The sequence below is a fragment of the Haliotis rubra genome, unplaced genomic scaffold (assembly GCF_003918875.1).
Source record: "Haliotis rubra isolate DU_JTF1 unplaced genomic scaffold, ASM391887v1 Scf683, whole genome shotgun sequence".
Classification (NCBI taxonomy): Eukaryota; Metazoa; Mollusca; class Gastropoda; order Lepetellida; family Haliotidae; genus Haliotis; species Haliotis rubra.
In genome coordinates, this window is record NW_025767394.1 from 286,015 (window position 1) to 306,662 (window position 20,648).

The following is a 20,648-nucleotide window of genomic DNA, read 5'->3' on the forward strand; positions in this document are numbered from 1 at the left end:
CCAACCGAACATGCCAGAGTGATATATCAAGGTGGCCTTTCACTGTTAACTTGACAAGCCGTTGGTCTTGGAAGTTATAAGTCATTTAAAAAGTGTTAATAAAACTTACAGAAAGAAAACGATTGTGAAACTGTGTGAAGATACTGACAGTTTCTCAACTAACCCCAGCAACAAATTAGAACGAGAACATTTTGTGCATTGAGGACATTACACAATCGTGATACTAATCTTCAGGTGTCAATGCACTTTGCACCTTCGTGGGACGGAACAGGGCAAATCGTGTTTGCTGTATACAAATACTACAGCCTGCATAAATAAGGCATACATTTCCCTGTCAGATATTTTGACACTTTCTTTCAGAAAAGCTGCAGCATGTTCCAACCCCACCCTGAAGTGATCCAATGAATTCCCCTACACCTGTGTCAACTCCCAGCACCCAGATGTACTTCACATGTACGCTTCTGTAATAACAGTCAAACTGGGAAGCACAAACAAAATGAAGTCAAATGTGTACTTTCATTTCAAAAGCAACAAATTGGGCTTTTCTAATGAAATCTTTTTGATACAGTTTGAAAGCATTTCACTGACATATGTTGAACCGACTCCCACGCACAATACATCACTGACAAATTGCCCTTTAATAACGAAAATTCAAACATCTAAATTCTCACAATAAAATTAGAAATCAAGCTGAAAAAATTCAAAACCATTTGTATTTTCATTAAGACACAAACTCCATAAAATGTATCAGAAAAATCTTAAACTGTTCAAGCAACAAAACTGGGGTCTAATTGGGTAAACCACGTGGGGTAACCCTCAAAGCAGAGGCTTTCACACCTGCATGACTAGCCCGCAGGTCTGCTGCACAAAACAATAACGCATGCACATGCCAGATAATACACAACCATGTGCACAGCCTGCCACATGAACATCAATGGCAGCTGTCCGTCTGCTCCTTCCATCTGACCAGCAGACGGCACAAGGCATGCTGGGTAGAAGCACCCAGCCTCCACCAGACTTTTGATGTTGAATAGGTCAAAGGTTAAGGGGAAGTGTGGATCAGGACTTCCTCTCCTGGGGAGGGCCATCATGCTGGAGTCAAGTACTTGTATTTCACCATATCGTACTGTACAAACATAACCCGTTCGACAAGGCCGAGATGTATGATATGTGGTTGGGTGTCTGGAATGCAGCTGGGTGGGAGAAGGACTGGCTCGGCCCTTCTTCAAACCCCTTCTCTCATTTCTGACGACCATCCAGTTAATTATCTTGGCAATAAAGCCCCATTATATCTTGTCCACTCAATAATTGATTTCAACCTCAGACTGTGTTCAAATTCCTTCTCAACAATCGTAATTCAACATTACGGATACTGATCAAAAGATTACTCAACATGAATTGAAGGACCTGGTGTTCTGGACATGGAGCATGCCCACCTTTGTTTTTGTAGATTCAGGAAAGGTCTTTATTTGTTCACAAATATGTCTGACACAAGAGAGCCCTCATTTCTTCATTTCTGCAAATATTCATTTCACGTATCAGAATTTCCCATCTCACTGTTCTGAGAAATGTATAAGATTTTCCTGCACCTTCAAACTAATTTACATGTTCTGCATTCACTCTGAGCACTGTACCCAACAATCTCAAATTTCAGAAATTATTCAACAAGATGTAACCGATAATACTTAACAACAGGGCTCCCACAAAAGCCTAAATGGCTGGCTTCATCCCACATTTATAGACCATCTGCCTCTGCTTTACTATAACCTAGAATTCATTCATGCCCACGTTATCTTCCATCTAGGCAGTCATGGTATCGCTCAACCAGAACCCTGGAGTCAACCTCAGCCAACCACAGGCAGGGGATGAGAAAACACCTATTGACCTCTGACACTTAAACCAATCAGACCGCAGCAAAGGAAGACAATATATCCTGGCAGGTGCTTTTGCGGATTAGTCAGCCAATCGTAGACCGGCCTTGAAAGGTCATATCTACATATGGCATGTGTTTTGGTAGCTGTGTCTAAGATGAATGGACTGTGAATTGACTTGAGTTTCAAAATGGCCCAAAGGCAAAGGCTCGGTATGCTGTCGTTTGAGGTTTCACTGAAGAAAGGAAGTGGATAACACAATAGTTCAGTTATTGAGAAAGGAAACCTACTTGGGTAGTTGATTAAGCTGTAAAAAATAACTTCTCGTGGATAGGCTGAAAAGACAATTTAATAATGTCTTCACTCACGGTATACTTACAGTCATAGCTTTATGCTGTTTCTAAGCACACACCAATGGGACGTAAACATATAATGATTGTACGGAGGAATCAAACTTGCCTTTTAAGATGAACTAGATAATATCCATTATAATACACTCCATTAAAGAAGACGACATGGATAGAGCAACAAGAAGACAAAGACATCAATATCCCTGCAATGGCAAAATACTCTTCATGAATATGTCTACGAGTTATGATTATGTCAAATGTTTTGGCGTGTATGTAGCTAAGTGGAAGGAGAGGACTGAAAAGTTTCAAAGCTCTGCTCCAGAAAGGAGCACTACCACCAACTTCAGTTGAAGCCAAAACTGTTGCCATGGAAACGCAAAAAAACAACAACATTTTATTCAGAAATCCAAAACCATCAAAAGTACTACCACCAAATTCAGTCTAAGTCAAACTTGCTGCCATGGAAACGCGAAAAAAGGATCTTATTCAGAAATCCAAAACTACCAAAAGGCACCAGTAGACCACCAGATCTATCTATGTGCCAAGTTTGGTGAAGAAATATTGCACTGTTTCAGAGTTCTGCTCCGGAAAAGAGTACTACCACCAATTTCAGTCTAAGTCAAACTTGTTGCGATGGAAACGCAAAAAAATATTTTATTCAGAAATCCAAAACTACCAAAAGGCATCAGTAGATCACCAGATCTATCTATGTGCCAAGTTTGGTGAAGAAATATTGAACGGTTTTGGAGTTATGCTCCAGAAAAGACAAATGTGCACGCACGGACGGACGCACGCACGCACGCACGCACGGACGGAGTCCATTTTAATACCCCCCCGCAAAACGAGTTGCGGGGATAATAATAGAGGTGATATCATTAGTAGATCAAATATAGTGGAACTGGCAGTCTTCATCTGAGTACTTTGTTTGATAATTTGTTTTACAGTATCATTCTTTCTTGGCTGTTTTACTATGAATGCATTTTAATGCTTTTCACCAGTGACGTGAATCTTCAATTGATGTGGTTTTGTGTGTCTACTGAGCTCTATTCTAAGTTTACTGTCACCAAGTCTAACATGATTTCACGTGTGGTGGCGAAGATGTGGTTCTAACTTGATGTAACCATTTACTATTCTGTAGCTTGCATCTGGTTGGCAGGACACACCATGCCTACTTGGCAATTCTACCAACTCTTCAATAAAGTGAGTGAGTTGTGTTTTATGCTACTTTTAGCAATATTACAGCAGTAATACAACCAGGGACACCAGGAATCAACTTCACATATTGATTGTGCCCATCTGAGAAAGCGAACCCAGGCCGTTTAGTCCAGCAAGCTGACACTTTAACCACTAGGCTACCCCACTGACATTCCTCAATGAAGAGACACATTTCAAAGAGGTGAGGTGAGGTGAGGTGAGGTGAGGTGAGGTGAAATTGGGTTTTACGTCGTGCTTGAGAATATTTCGCTCATATGACGACGGGCATGCATGTGTATGTGTATGTGTGGCTGCTTGTAATAGCCCAGACTGAAGCTGGTTTTATAGTGCTAGCCCACTATGATACCATGCCGCAGTGAAGCATGAATACCCCACTCAGACACAGTATACTGACTCCGAGCCGACCAGTCCTTGTTGTACCAATTAATGCCGAGCGCCAGGCAGGGACCAACAAGTACCATATTTTAACGTCTTTTGGTATGACGCGGTCGGGGATCGAACCCGCGACCTTCCGCTCTCCGGGCGGTCACTCTAACCACTACACCACGGAGGCGGTCACATTTCAAAGAGACAGGAGCTCACAGCAAGGGGGTTGGTGGGTGGTGGTGGCGGAGGTATATGTTCATTGATGTTCCTACATATATGGACATAAAATGCCTCAAGGTCATCTGGAACAGATAAGTCAGCAACATTGCCAGCAGCAACATTGCCAGCAGCTGATTCCAAGCAAAACATAAATGATTCCTAAACTTTAACCATTTCCCAATTTATAACAGGATGTTGAGGGTTGACTGAGTGATTCGATAGGAAATAATTGGTTGATTAAGTGTGAAGGATGGAGGCGGGGAGTCGAGGAGGAAGACTATAGACTGGACAGGTATATAATGACCCTTACAGTGGTCGGGAGGCTGTAAGCAAGGTGTGAAATCTGCAGCTGAGACGGGGACAATGGGTGGTGGCATATGGCCTGCTGAACTGTGCTGGGGGTGCTGGGAGGTGGGGAGGGAGGGGTCAGGTCTGATGAATGGGGGTGGGGATCCACAAGTGATGGGAGGACTGGAGTCAGCTTTCATGAATGGTTAGGGTGGGGGGATAGGTGGCTCTCGAGGTGAGATAAGGTCATTGGAGGTTAATTAGGCGGCCACTACATATATCTGATTCAAGGAAACAGGTCAAATTTATCCAGATTTGAGTAAAGCTGATGATTTCAAGGGGGCAAGGGCTCAGAGTGGAGGGGTTTCTCTGTGGTACCAGGGTGGGCTTGAGGGATGCCAATGTTTCATACAACTGGGGCCTGTGGTGGATTTTAGGGGCCAAAGTGGAACATAGTGATGGGCTCGGAGAGATGAGCAGGAAGAGGGTGCTGCGATTTTTAGACAAAGTTAGGGTGGTATGAAGCAGCGAGGTTAGGTTGTAGGTTTGCAATAAAAGTGAGAGAGTGAGTATGGTTTTATGCCACCTTTAGCAATACTCCAGCAATATCACAGCGGGGGACACCAGAAATGGGCTTCACACATTGTACCCATGTGGGGAATCGAACCTGGGTCTTCGGTGTGACGAGCGGACGCTTTAACCACTAGGCTACCCTCCCACCACTTGCAATAAAAGAAAAGGTTTAGAAAGGTAAGTGGTTGGGGGGGTGAGTTGGTTGGATATAAGAAACCAAGCACGTCGAGGGACACCAGAAATGGGCTTTACATACTGTACCCATGTGAGGAATTAAACCCAGATCTTCGAACGTGATGAGCAAAGCACTAGCCAATATATGACATTTCATAGACACACATCGAAGAGATGTTTTGAGATGTACAAAAGATAGAATGCCAGAATAACGCTAAAAATGTCCAGGCAGTAACTTGAGGATATAAGACAGCAATTATTCTATAATAATCAAATCTTCAACAATCTGACATATTGCCTTATCTCAGGAGATCGTTTCCAGTTTCCAGTTATCAGCATCCCATGCATCCATCAAGCAACGGAAGAAGGTCTCCCTGGAAACACTGAACAACCACATATCAAATCATCTCACAAATTGTGCTTATTTTTTCTCTAGCTTATCAACACAATCTCTCAGCACACATTGAAAACTCAAATAAACACAAATCAAGATATCAGATGACATAATATAGCTTGGAGTTTTAACAAGTCTGACTTTTATAGCCAGCGACCTCCTCCTTATTGGGTTATGCATCTCAGGCCATTGGGAACACAAGCTGAGCCTGTTAATTCTGCTGGCTTCCACAAGGGAGGATCGTACAGTCATCATCAAAGACGGGTACTCTCTGTTTCCTCATCCCTGAAATTCTGCGACTATCTCCAAGCAGGAACAGAGAACCATGAATGAGAGTGAGGGAGGGCTCCAGTCATCTGACTCATTCTAACTGAGAGAGACAAAGGATTGTGGCTGCAGCCACTTGCAGGGAGACACTTGTTGATGTGTTCAATTAGTGAATGACTGAAGCGTTTTACGGCTATTCCATTTCCCACACTTTTATAAAACTTGAAAAAAAAAATCCATGGAAAATGATTTTTCAAATTTAAGAAAATTATCCCTTCTGACACAGTTTAGAATCTTAAAGGAAAAATAGACTTAAAATATTTTGTTATAAATCTTTAACATATATTATCAATGACAGAGAATAGTCGGTGTTGATCATCTTTCAGAAAAGTGAAAAGGGAATATGGTGGTGAAATTAATATTGATAGATCACGTCCATATATCTGACAAAGCATTTAAAAAATGAACTTTAAATTGTATTTTCTTGCATTTTGAAAACATATATATATCAAATAAACATACAACATAAGCCCTAACAAATTTTTAATCCTCGCAACAATGGAAGACAGAGGGCCAAGGAAACCTTAAGTCAAAAATGAAAGTTCAAAGACAAAAGCCTAACCCAAAATGCACCCATTCTGACACCTGGATCATTTTATGATCTCAAAGGTGTAAAAGTGAGTGATCTTCACTCCTCCAAATGTGTCTTGTCAGTGTTTTGGGTCCAGAGTGTCTGTTGATGTTATCTGAGTGAGTGAGTGAGTGAGTGAGTGAGTGAGTGAGTGAGTGAGTGAGTGAGTGAGTGAGTGAGTGAGTGAGTGAGTGAGTGAGTGAGTGAGTGAGTGAGTGAGTGAGTGAGTGAGTGAGTGAGTGAGTGAGTGAGTGAGTGAGTGAGTGAGTGAGTGAGTGAGTGAGTGAGTGAGTGAGTGAGAGAGAGAGAGTGAGTGAGTGAGTGAGTGAGTGAGTGAGTGAGTGAGTGAGTGAGTGAGTGAGTGAGTGAGTGAGTGAGTGAGTGAGTGAGTGAGTGAGTGAGTGAGTGAGTGAGTGAGTGAGTGAGTGAGTGAGTGAGTGAGTGAGTGAGTGAGTGAGTGAGTGAGTGAGTGAAAACTGGGATAAGGGTGGTAGGGTAGCCTAGTGGTTAAAGCGTTGGCTCATCACGATTCCCCACATGGGTACAATGTGTGAAGCCCATTTCTGGTGTACCCCGCCGTGATATTGCTAGAATATTGCTAAAAGCGTGGTAAAACCAAACTCAGTCAGTCGAACTGGGATAGAAGCATTGACCTTAAATAAAGAAATCATGAAATAATATGTGTCAACAGATTTTCCCAAACAGCCATGACTTCACAGACCCACACTGATGATTTTCACACAGCACGACTCAGCATGTTTACGACGGTCCAGCAAACCGCTCATCCATATCAGACTACAAAAAGTGTGATTCATCCAATTTTAAACATGAATGTTTCAGGATTAATCAGGATTACAATATCGTTTTTTCCCGAATTGACTCACATTTTTACAGTCATGTGCAAGTGTTTGAGAGAATGAATCTGTATCTTGCTCTTTAGGCATTGTACAGCATGTCACTGCCAACATGCTCACATAACAGGCTTTAGAAATTGTCCGTGAAATGTTTGCTTTCAAAACTGGGATTGCCTGTGTAATATGACCCATGGAAAAATATTGAATGAACATTTAAATAACAAATACACAAATTACCCGTTCTACCTAATTCTTCCATCAGGTAAAAAATAAACATCTTAGACATCTCAGAATCAAATTCACTAAAAAAAGAAATAATCAGAAATTAAAAGTCTTCCTGACAAGCCGCTATCAACTGTGAGATATTTTTAATGCAGAGGAATCGACCGCAAGGTATTGACAAACCCTTCCATAACAAAACAGCACTCTGTTAGGACTTGCAGAACAAAAACCTTTCATAAGCTCATTTCCAATGTTCTGAAATCAAATTATACCGAACTTTTGGAATGGATGATTACAACAGGCTTGGCTTCACCTGAGATCTGTTAACTTTGAGCATGGTGGGAGGGAGCTATCTGTCATTACACTGGCTGGCTCCTTGCTTGCCTACGTTTTGAAATATTGACATCTGAGGGTTGGCATGACACAGGTCATAATTTTATTTCAAAACTTTGAAATACATCTGTAAAACTTGCAGCTTGATGTTCATTGACAGATAAAATTCTAATTTGAATATTTTTCCAAGAACTATTGCACTTCAAAAGAATAGGGTTTTTTTTCTATGTGCTGTTGTAGTGATGGCTTGTCTGAGGATTTGAACATGATATGATTTTATGCTCATCTGTTTCATACCGGTTGTCAAGATAGATAAGGTTAAAATATAATTTCTTCCTCCATATGCACTGAAAACTGATCGCAGTAGTATGCAGCTTTGCCATTCATCCTCAGCCATCCTCAAAGTCTTCCTCCCTAAACACCCAGTTCTCTCTCTTCACACCCAGCCCCAGTTCACAATCATCACTCTCCCTCCCCTACCCCTACCCTCACCCCACATTTGGGGTGACAGTAAGGGCTGGGGGGACAAGAAAATAATAGGGTTCAGGGACAGTGAGACAGACTAGCAGTTTACATACACCATACTTCCACTTCACTTCACCACTACCACCACCCCCACAGCTTGGGTGACCGAATGATAAGGTTTGGGGGGACAGGAAAATAATATGGTTCAGGGACAGTGAGACGGACTACCAGTTTACATACACATACTTCCAGTTCACAGTCCCCCTAACCCTCACCACCCCCCCCTCCAACAATCAATCCCCCTCCTCCAACTATAGAACTTTTATGATCACAGTATCACCTATCCTCCACAGGCTCAGCTTTATTCCCCCATCCAGGACATTCCGGGACATTTTATTGACGGTTTACAGCGAGGAAGTCTGGAGTGGGCAGCTCAATAGTCTGGCCAGATTAGGTTTATACTGACCACTTCTGGACACTGCTTATGAGAGTCTTATCACAGTGGTACCTATGCAAGTGGCATTCATCTTATTCATGGTCAATACCATTATCATCCCCATTGATCAGGGGCTTAATATAGCTCAGGGCTTGAGGTCATAATAGGCCGAATTGATTACACAGTGGTCAGTGGTCAAAACTATGAGCTCCAGACAATCTCAGAAATTCCATCTGGTTTTATGCCACCCTTGGAGAATAACATCACAGGCAGTGTAAGACCCTTATAGGTTCTGTAGAACAAGGGACTTCAAAGCAATGCTTCCTCTTGTACCATCTTGTAGCTTAATCCTCGTGAAGACAAACTGGTTTCAAACTGAAAGGTATTACCATTGACATGGTCAAATACAGGTACGGAAACCATCAGTTTAATGCAACTCGTCAGCCATTCATTTGAGATTAGTTTTCTGCGAACATCTGGTATTACGACTAGCTGATCATCATTTGTAAACACAAAACACATTTTGTTCCATTCTCAAGTATTTCAAAGACTAAAACAGTACTTCCAAAATCATTTATGTTCGATTATGAGAAAATGTGATCGATTGCTTGGTCGTTTGGTCACTGCGATCAATCTTCGATTATTTCAATTAATCTGAACACCACTACTATCTTAGCGCTAAGAGAGCTTCGAAAATCTAGGCCCTGGATAACAGCCAACACTCTTACATATTTACTTTGAAAGTAATGTTGTCACTGGTCACTGGCATGATGACACGGACATAATCACACAGAAATATGATTACTCCTCGTTTGATCGAAACAAACTTAATTAAACTCATTCAAATATCAAAGGACACTTCCAGTTTGCATCTTGTGACCAGATGTGACCAGTTGGGACCAGTTGGGACCAGCAAGGTCAAGTTCTTGTCAATCAACTAACCAAATCAGGATCCTAGCTTGGTCAAAATGTCACTCACAGTGCCACACTGACTATTAATTAGCACGCATCTATAAGTCACGTCTCCTTTGTCCAATACCACAGACAAACCAATCATTATCATCGTTCATGTCCAATTATCATGTTGATTTCATATAAATCAAAAGCAAAATCTACATGTCAAGAGTACAGTCAGTATATGACTCGTTATCAAGTGTCAATTACAAATACTTGAAATCACATACTGTGATATTTTGGGATTCCAGCTTGCCAAAGGGAATGATTATCTCCACGTGCTGGTCAGTAACGTACAAATAACAACGCCATACTGACCATTAAACAGTCTGGACAGCCTCAGGTCATTGTAAGTCCAAATTAATTAACAAGGTGTCCAGTTCACGATTACCAATGGGCCATGTAAATACCAATTAATCATCAAATTGAATATTGTCCATTTCAGGCCACCGACCTCATATCAAATGTCAATCAATCACTATGACAGCTGTCTTGTATCACACGTCTATATCAGTTAACTGGTGAATAACAAATAGATAGAAAATCAGTTTATTTCAGACTTTCGACCACTCAATAATCAGTATCTAGTGTTATTGTTCATTAGAGGTGGTTAGTCAGTGGTCATATGTCCATCACAGGTCATCATCAGCCGTGATATTGATTTCATGGTGTGTATTTCACGACCCCTGGTGATTTCATTTAGTCTTAGTCACGGCCAGAAGTAGCAAACAAACTTGATTAGCATAATTGAATCCTTAAAAGTGCATTTCTCATAACTATGTTAATTTTCCCATCCAAGACATTAACGGAGGTAAAGGGGACCCTAAATAAGGGTTAATACCAAACAAAAGGCTAATTATGTTAGCCACTCTGCTCATCTGGTATGATAAACACAGCCTGGTGTTGACCTTCACAGATAACTTCTTGTACTTCTACAAGCTGTTTATATCAATGCATACCAGTCTGTCACTAGAGGTGTGACGAAACAGAAATTTCACAATAAGATACGTATTGCGATATCTTGGAATGATAAGATACAATTCGATTCGATGCATATCACAATATGCTATCTTTAGAGATTTTCTTTTTAAAAGCATATTTTGATAGCACTGACTGACTGACTGAGTTTGGTTTTTACGCCGCTTTTAGCAATATTCCAGCAACATCACGGCAGGGGACACCAGAAATGGGCTTCACACATTGTACCCATGTGGTGATTCGAACCCGGGTTTTCGGCGTGACGAGCCAACGCTTTAACCACTAGGCTACCCCACTGCCCCCCTATAAGAAAGAATAATTTGAATATGTTGTACGTCCATTTTATACTTTTAGAGATAAATTGATTTAGGTGTGAAAGCTGCCTGAAAAGTTATACATATGTTAGTTATTAATTTAGACAGACACTTTTAGTCAGTAATAACACCACTGGCCCCAAAAACGTACTCATTACTGGTTGTGTAGTTTATTTGAGACTCATATTGCCTATTCTGCTATTTATTGTGATAGTTTTTGAGACTTCCATGTCAGAATCAAATGTAAACCAGTCATCACTATTCATACAGACATGATTTCACAACAGATGACCAATGCGTCATTCACCAGAGATCCCTGACCGAAGGTCAAGGATGTCATCAATATTGCAATTGATTTCAGTGGCGTGTACTGAACACAGTCAATGTCTCACGTCACAGCGAACTGATGACCGTAATGAATAGGGAAATGAGCTGGAGACAATCAAGCAGATCTTTCCCACATCCCTGTTCAGTTGTGTTTCATTCCCTACTTGTTCATCCTCTTCTAAAACAATCTTTACTCTGATTTATGTCACATGAAATAAAATGAAAGGACTGACTGACTGAGTTTAGTTTTACGCCGCTTTTAGCAATATTCCAGCGATATCACGGCAGGGGACACCAGAAATGGGCTTAACACATTGTACCCATGTGGGGAATCGAACCTGGGTTAAAATGAAAGGAAAGGATCCATCTCAAACCCTATTGTAGGAGATAAGAGTAGCTTGTATCCCCCATTAAAATACCACAGAATCAGGCCAGCAATCAAGGACATCTGATAACCAATGCTGTGAAATATTGAAAAGAAAACCAGTCGCTATTTAACATGTAAAACACCTTCACACAAAATTTCAATTCATTGCCCTTCTTTCCCTAATTATCAATGGATAAACCAACTGTTGGCAGACTCCCTCACCTAAACATCACTCTGTAAGCTCTCTCAATAAACCTCCACTATAAGAAAGTCACAGAAGAATACTTAATCCTGAAATAAAAGCCCCATTGCTCTGTGACAATGCCACACACAAGTCTTATCCACAATACACGTAATAACTGTCTTTTAAAAAAAATCTTGAAATTGGATCATTTCCGCTGTAAAATCTCAATAAAAGTCACCAGATTCCCCCTAACTCATCGTAACATGTGTAGTTCTCAAGATGCTATCTCCGAAAACAAAACCTTTCATGCAAATCTTGTCCAAAAAAATAAAGTAAGATCAAAGTTAACCCCAGTGAGGAACTCCGAGCCCGAAGGGAAAAGGGATTGGGTTTTGCCGCTTACCTAGGTCTCCAGCAAATCATCATCGCAGTTCACGAGGGATTCCTTCGTCCTTCTCTGTCTTCCTAACTCACACCCCATCCCATGGAATAGCCAATGTTTATCCAATCCTCAAAACAAAACCATGCATTGTTTCATCGCAGTCGGGACATAGAGGGTGAGAGAGCATCAAAAGATTATCCAAGTCTCTCTCTCCTGTACCAACACCAGTCTTCTTGGCTCTAACCCTGCTTTACAATCATAGCTCACTACCAGCTCCTATATGCTCAGCCGACTCTCAGTATCCAAAGGGGGAAATAACAACCGATCCCTTTATAACGCTGAACATTATAACCGCACTTCTCTGCCGAACAAAAACATCTTATACATTCATTCCTCTTTATGTCATTAAGAATAATTTTTAGTAATTTTCGATGATTTTTGTTTTGATGTTTTGGGGTTGGTTTGGTAATTGCGCTATAAAGGGGATCTCCTCACTATAAGGTGGAGCTGGTGGACAGGATGTGGTTAAGTCAGTATAAAGGGTTGTCATTTCTCATTGATCACAGGGCACAGAGGCCTGTAACTGGATTCCAGGTAGAAAATATGCAAATAAGGGAAACCTCATATCAACCACTACACATCACTTGGCAGAGACAATAAAACAATATCACAACAATAAAATAATCAAACACTACATATCCACTAATTCAAGTCTTTTCCACATAATTTCTCCAAAAGACATATCAATTTCAAGGACAAAAGGCAGCCCTCTTTTAAAAAGGATCCCTTTAACAGAAAATAGTAATATGTCAAAATTATCACACTACATCATCCTCTAAAAAAATGTCAAAAGAAATTCAAAGAATATTAGAAGCCAAATTTTTATACCATAACAGTCAATGCCCAAAGCTTTATTGAAAGTCACGGAGCCGAGTAATAACGGAAACCTTGCCACGGGTCCCATCAGTTTGGTCGGGGGGCCGTCTCAATGACATGGCAACAATGGGTGACCTCACCTTCCACTTCCTGTCCCCATTCAGGGGGCTGATAGTGATCCACGTGGGGATGTCGACTGTCTTACAGAGTGTCTCTAATACGACTGGGAGGTGGGGGCGTGTCTCCAACACCTTGTATTGTGCTTCGTCTCTGCTCTATTGACTTTAGGATTAGGCCCCCACAATCACCATAGATAAATGATGTAACAACGTGTAGGGACACTCGATCGCCAAGATCATCATCTCCGGGGTTTGCGCGGGAACTAGGGCCGCAGTGACTCAATAACACTGTATAGGAGGGCTTTATCATGTGAAAGTATTGACAGTGTTAGGAATTTGATGGGATTTTACACTCAGGTTAGCAGTCATTGCAGCTGGAATTGACAAATACTTTTGACATTAAAATGTCATAATTACTGCATTTTTTAATTATATGTATAATGGTACAAATTTACATTCTTTATATATTATTTATCCATTCAGTGGCCATAACTGCATAATGCTATGTAACCTGAGCAATTAAATCTCGTTTAATTTCTTCCTAGTTAGTAAGCACTGTGTACACCAAATCCAATGTTACTGACTGACTGAGTTGGTTTTACGCCGCTTTTAGCAATATTCCAGCAATATCACGGTGGGGGACACCAGAAATGGGCTTCACTCATTGTACCCATGTGGGGATTCAAACCGGGTCTTCGGCGTGACGAGCCAAAGCTTTAACCACTAGGCTACCCCACCGCCCAAATCCAATGTTAAAACAAGTGTGTTGATGACAAGGCAAGAGGGAGAGTACTGTTTTAGTAGAAACCTTTAACAACCACAAGAATTAGCCTCCATGTTTTATGCACCATATGAACTGACAGCATCAGGTTCATAATTTATTGTTTGTGTGTGTGTGTGCGTGCATGCGTGCGTGTGCGTGTGATGATGATGATGATGATGATAATTTTTTATGGAGTAGCATGAATAATGTGAATTACAACCACCACCACCCACCAAAAATTTTTTTTTCATAATTTATGTACATAGTAAGTGACCCCCTGCATGTGACGTACAAAATCAATTACCCCCCTCCCTAGTACATGTGTACAAAATTGATGACCCCCTTACCTTCCCAGAACAAAATGGGTGACCCCCACCCCCTAAAAATCATCATCACCCCTCTTGTCATAAATTATTAACAGTCCCTAACACTCAAATACTAACATGGTGAATTTCAAACCCGCAAGTAGGCACCAAACACAAAACATTCAAACCATATCGCACTCTTCTTCAGGATGTGTCAATACATATATTTTAAGCGCCACGTGCAACAAAATATGCACCAACAGAAAACAGAGGAAATGAATTTGCCCAGAAATTCTACATCTACTTCACTCTCAGCATTACATTCCTACTTTCACAAGATGTGCACTTAGCTAAATTACTACCTACGGCACGAGATGGACGGAAATCAACATGCATGCTAGGATTCCATGTCTCCTGTCTCTAATCAGCAAGCCTGCATTCAGTTATGATATAAGCGACACTGCAATCTACATCTACGGACGTCAATTACCATAGGCACCTCGGCAGTACCAGCTGAATCAGTGACCCCAGTTGTACAACTGTATCTTCCTTGTAGATTGACAACCCTTATCGTACAACGCTAAAACTTTACCAAAGCATCCTAGAAGATTGAGAAGACATTTGCGAGGTGAGAATGCTTTTTTCAACTTTTTATGGCATTTTCGGAAGACATTGTATCTTCTTGAGCTGGATTAGGAAAGTCAAAGCTGAAGTTTCATCTGACTTTGATTTCAAAATAAACACCGAGAGAACTGAGCCAATTCCTCCATCACCTCCACAATGGCAGGGGAATGTTTTCTGGAGTTTTTTTAACGCTTTTAAGGCAAACCCATTCTATGTCAAACAACATGTTCCCGTTGAAATAGGGAAATTTCTTAAGAATGGAACTTTCAATTTGTTTCATTGTACAGCAAAGAAAATTGATTTCTTAAGGAATTGTTTTAATAAAGCATGTCTGTTTGGGGCAAGAGTGAGTGAGTGAGTGGAGTGAGTGAGTGTACTTTTATGCCTCTTTCAGCAATATTCCAGCAAGAGTGAGTGAGTGAGTGAGTGAGTGAAGTTTCATGCCGCTTTCAGCAATATTCCAGCAATATCACACACAGGGTTTGGGGCAGAAAATACCAAATGAAACCTTATACATCTAAATTTTGTTAATTAATTATGTATATTTATTTATGAACTGATATATTGTATTGTATGAAATTTATTATGCTTGTACTCTGTCTTAAGCCGATGTTCTGGGCTATAAACTGAAAGTCTATTCCACACAGTGAGTGAGTGTGTTCAGTTTTATGCCACTTTCAGCAATAATCCAGCAATATCACAGCGGAGTTTTGGGGCAAGAGGATAGCAACAGGGAGACAATTTCATGCAAACGGATGTGTGTGTATGCTTACCCTGCTCTCGAGATCAACTATTTAAAGCCATTTCTATATCATTAATTTGATATTTCTTTAGGGTTTAAGTTTTACTCTCTGCTGTGCTTTTCTGTAACACAACATAAATCATACAAAATGGGAATAAAAACTAGCTAAGAAGCCTGCATACACTTTAATGCTTCCCACAATCTGGAAATCTGATTATCATATGCTACATCTGTGACTAAAACTGCCTCCGACAAAAACACTTCCTCATATTTCGTTAATGAAAATTTCCATAATATCATCACCACACACCTAATGTTTCTCTGAAGCATAAAAAACACATACATGCCTATATGCAGGAACGCAGACACCAAAACAGAGCATCGTAATGTCAGAAAATATTAGCAGTCTGACGCTGATGAGATATAAAAGAAAATGAACTTTCATGTGATACTGGAAACATCACTGCCATGCAAGCTGTGATCAGGGGGCCATAAATAGTGAAGAAATGTCGATGCTAATGCAGCATAACTTTCTAAACAGTTGAAGCAGATCAACTCTAAACATTGTCGGGCAAGATCACTAACTCGCAGTGCTGTCGAGAGTGATTACAAACTCGGAACACTGTCAGGGAGAACACAAGCTCTGAACACTGTCAGGGAGAAAGTCACAAGCTCTGAACACTGTCAGAGAGGTCACAAGCTCTGAACACTGTCAGGGAGAACACAAGCTCTGAACACTGTCAGGGAGAACACAAGCTCTGAACACTGTCAGGGAGAACACAAGCTCTGAACACTGTCAGGGAGAACACAAGCTCTGAACACTGTCAGGTAGAACACAAGCTCTGAACACTGTCAACGAGGTCACAAGGTCACAAACTCGGAACACTGTCAGGGAGGTCACAAACTCGGAACACTGTCAGGGAGGTCACGAACCCTGAACATTGTCAGGAAGATCGCAAACTGAACACAGATCACTAAACACCTTTTGGGGCGAATCAGAAGCTCTCTACATTGACAGGTCAGATTACAATTTCTCAACACTGTCAGGGCACATGACACACCCTCAATACTGTTGATGAGATCACAACCTCACGACATTGTCGATGAGATCACAACCTCTCAACACTGCTGATGAGAACACAAACTCTCCACACTGTTGGTGGAAGACCACAAACTCTCCACACTGCTGATGAGACCACAATCTCTCCACACTGCTGAGATCGCAAACTCTCCACACTGCTGATGAGACCACAATCTCTCCACACTGCTGAGATCGCAATCTCTCCACATTGTCAAAGAAAGATTACACACAATTACTGCTCTGACCGCATGTGAGAGCATCAACATAATACAGGCTGACTTGTGGTAGTCATAATCCAAGGAAGACCAGATTGGAAGAAACAAAATGCCACCAACAAACCTATTTTCACATGAAGACAAGAGAACCACATTTCAGAACCTAAACTTACGCCAGCCACTTCAAATTAACACCTACTATTCAGGACAGACCCTACATTTCAAGAAGACTCAGTGTTTAATGCTGAAACACTGAAAGAACTTCGGGCATGTCATCTTGAGGGTACTAAAACGTACAGAAACAAGACAGTCACGCCAGTCCCAAGTGTTGTCTGACTCCAAGCAGGGGTGGAAATAACTTTCAAATTGCTAGTCTACTCCGGTACAGTGGCACATGTAAAATCACTTGCCCTGATAATTTTTCCACTATACCGGCCATTTTCTTGTTGATTTTTAAATAAACAACGTAATTAACATTGGAAAGTCAACTGGACACTGGTACAGTGTGATATACAAATTTGCTTGCCCGACAGAAAAAAACACTGGACTCGGACGTCGGGCAATGGGTTATTTCCACCCCTGCCAAGCCCTAGAGAATCTACTGAAAAAGGAACCCAACTGTTCAGAGTCATTTGGCAGCCTAGATTATCCAGAACTGCCACCCGAGAAAGAACGCATCTGTCACAAGTGTTCACCAAAGGCAAGTCAGTGACGATGTTCCGAGTTCACAGACTTGGTATGCCGACTTAGCCCACCAGCGTGGATCTTTGTTCATAACACCAGTCACTGGATTGAGTAGTCCATCAGGGTTTTACACAGACTTTGAAAAAAGAGAGTCATGGCGACTCATAGTATTTATTTTGGGGAGTCATTTTCAATGTTTGGGAGTCATGAAATTTTTAGTGTAATATTTATTTGTGTATATCAAAAGCAAGAGTTTTGCAGAGATTGTGTTGTTTTGTGTTGTGTTGTATTGCCATTTAAATGTTACCGGAAGTTAATAAATAGTTTATTTTTCACAGTTCAAATCAGTCATAACAAAAACCAGTAAACTGAACAAATAATCATGCTTGTGATTTATTCACTGTAGCATACAGTTATTAACAACATGAACCGAAAGAAATATCTAAAATAATGAAGACCTCATGAAAACTATCATTTTTTGCTTATCAAATCAATTTTATTGAACTGAATTCTGGGGGTCACTCATAAAACTTGCATCAAGCTTGACACGAATGATAGTATTTTGAAAAAAGTTGTGTCAAATACGCAGGAATCACGCATCATGTAAAACCCTGGTCCATGTTATTCACAGGTTGCCATCACACAGCTGGAGTGTAAGTGAGTGAGTTTAGTTTCACGCCGCTTTAAGCAATATTCCAGAAATATCACGATGGGCGACACCAGAAATGGATTTCACATATACTGAACGCACAAGTGTTCCCTTATTTATTTCCATGTTCCTTCACAAGTTGTGCAATAGAAAGCTTGTGAAGAAACCTGGAAAAACATAAAGGAAAACACTTGTGCTTTCATGTGATCCCTTACTTTTTTCCTTCAGTATATTATACCCATGTGGGGAATTGAACCTGGGTCTTCGTCGTGATGAGCGAACGCTTTAACCACTAGGTGACCAGGCTACCCCCAACCCTCCTCCCCATACAGCTGGGATACTGCAGTGTGTGGCAAAACAAGACACACACAAAGTGTTAAGTATCACAGCTGTTGAAAACAGAGCATGACCACAATGAACTGTCTTGTTCACCGAGTCTGTAGGTCAGAGATACCCAATAAATCTGAGCCCAGTGTGACAAGTGTAGGTGTCAGTCCTGGCTTATGAGGACATTCCACTATGGACTGAAAATCACAGATTACTCTCAAGCTGAACACAGTATTTCATTCATTCAGAACACCTAGACTGTAATATTCTGGAGGGACTGTGAGACAGTCACTTTCCCCAAGGCTTTCCTTACATGAAAGCCATGACGGCTGAGTGGGCTAGATCGCTGACTTTGTGTGCTGGCGATTAGGTCCCTGACTCTGAGAGTGTGGGTTCGAATCTCAAATGGCACTCAACTTAATAAAAGTATTTGAGTACTTTACTGAGAAAGTGTATTCAGAAATATAACATATGTTATTTTCCTAACTTCAGAAAGGTTTCAACATTGGATATTGATACTGAGTTATTGAGTTTTGGGGAAACCATTTAAATTTGCCACAATTATGGGTAATCACCGGATGAACTGAAGAATAATTAACAATGTTGAAATTAAACATGAAAGAAATGATCTCCTTGTCCCAACCCAAAGTTAAGCGACAAAAATCATCTGGTCTAAAGATTCAAATATCACTGAAGCAAAACTAAAGGACACAGAACACTGTGATTTTGAAACCAAATCAACATATATACACAAAATACAAGCAGTATTGATGAGTTCTCCGACTTTGTGACTCTTTGTTAACCCAACCAACACACTCCCCTCTTATCAGTCACTGACTGACTGACTGAGTTTGGTTTTACGCCGCTTTTAGCAATATTCCAGCAACATCACAGCAGGGGACACAAGAAATGGGCTTCACACATTGTACCCATGGATTCGAACCTGGGTCCTCGGCGTGACGAGACAACGCTTTAACCACTAGGCTACCCCACCGCCCTTTGTACAAATAAACCAATTGATTCATCTCATAAGACATTTGTAAATTTGTGATTCAATAACATCTGATTAAGTGGGTCTATTTATACGCCGCACTCTGCAATATTCCAGCTATATGGCTGCAGTCTAATAACCTGCAAGCAACATGGCTGAAGAATTTCTTAAATTAATTATCTTTTCAAGTTAAGTTGAAACAACTTTTCATGTTCCTTCCCAGCGAACAAAGCCTCGCACGCATACTATTTATCTCTATCAGCGAAGGTTCGTACTCAGATCATGTCATACTAAGTAAAAGGTGAATCCTGGTTCATAGTCCCTCACAATATGATTCACCCTGACAAGCTACGTTGAGTTACATCAAATCCGTAATCACACTCTCCTCTAGAACTCTGTCCCCGTCGAGTCTAATTAAAACTGTGTGTGATCAACAGCATTCATCTGTTCATCAAAGAAAAAGCATACTTTAAATATGAACCTTTACAAAATAACCAAATTAATTAACGGAAGGAAAATGTTCTGAGAAACTTATTTGACATTCAAGAATCTTTCATTGTCTCTGTTAATAGTTCTTACACAAAGTGTTTTTTTAATACTTAAATACTTTTAAAATAATTTTGGAATCATTTTACACGTCAGTCAGGATAGGTAATAATACAGGGAGAGGTCTAGTCTGTCTCACAGTCCCTGAACCACATTAATTTCCCTACTGCCAAGCCTTCTCTGCAGTGCTAAAGCCCTAAATAAAGCAAGTCTAGATTTCCTCAGGTTCTGAATCTCTGGTCTCCCTAGGGCTGCTTTTCAATATAAATGGGCTTGTTTGGTACTATCAAAATTATATATATTCAGAGACTAAGCCTTAGTCTAGGAGAGGTCAAGTCACAATCTGAAAGCCAGGACCCCAAAGCTTGGGTCTATTCTGGTCTCTTACATCTCTTTAGCCGTTAATATAGTCTACATAATGTCACAGAAATATACCGTAAATGATGTGATTAGGTATGTTTGAGCTGGTCGATTCAAAAGTTTTCAGCACAGACTTATAATTGCAAGTTCTTCAAGCCCTCATATATTAATTTGTCTTTTTCATCATGGCATACAGGAATAG

General features: G+C 40.7%; 1 protein-coding gene across 5 annotated transcripts in view; it reads right to left on the bottom strand.

Annotated features, from left to right (window-relative positions):
* The window catches only part of LOC124258113 (tyrosine-protein kinase SRK2-like), a 126,706-nt gene that overhangs the window by 59,968 nt on the left and 46,090 nt on the right, over positions 1-20,648 (bottom strand). Inside the window, exon 1 of one of the 5 annotated variants that reach the window (XM_046692183.1) lies at positions 12,186-12,433. The exons of the other annotated variants lie outside the window; for them this stretch is intronic. The gene's annotated coding sequence lies outside the window, so the exon portion shown is untranslated. Of the gene's footprint in view, positions 1-12,185; positions 12,434-20,648 lie in introns of those variants that run through there. 5 annotated transcript variants of the gene reach the window in all.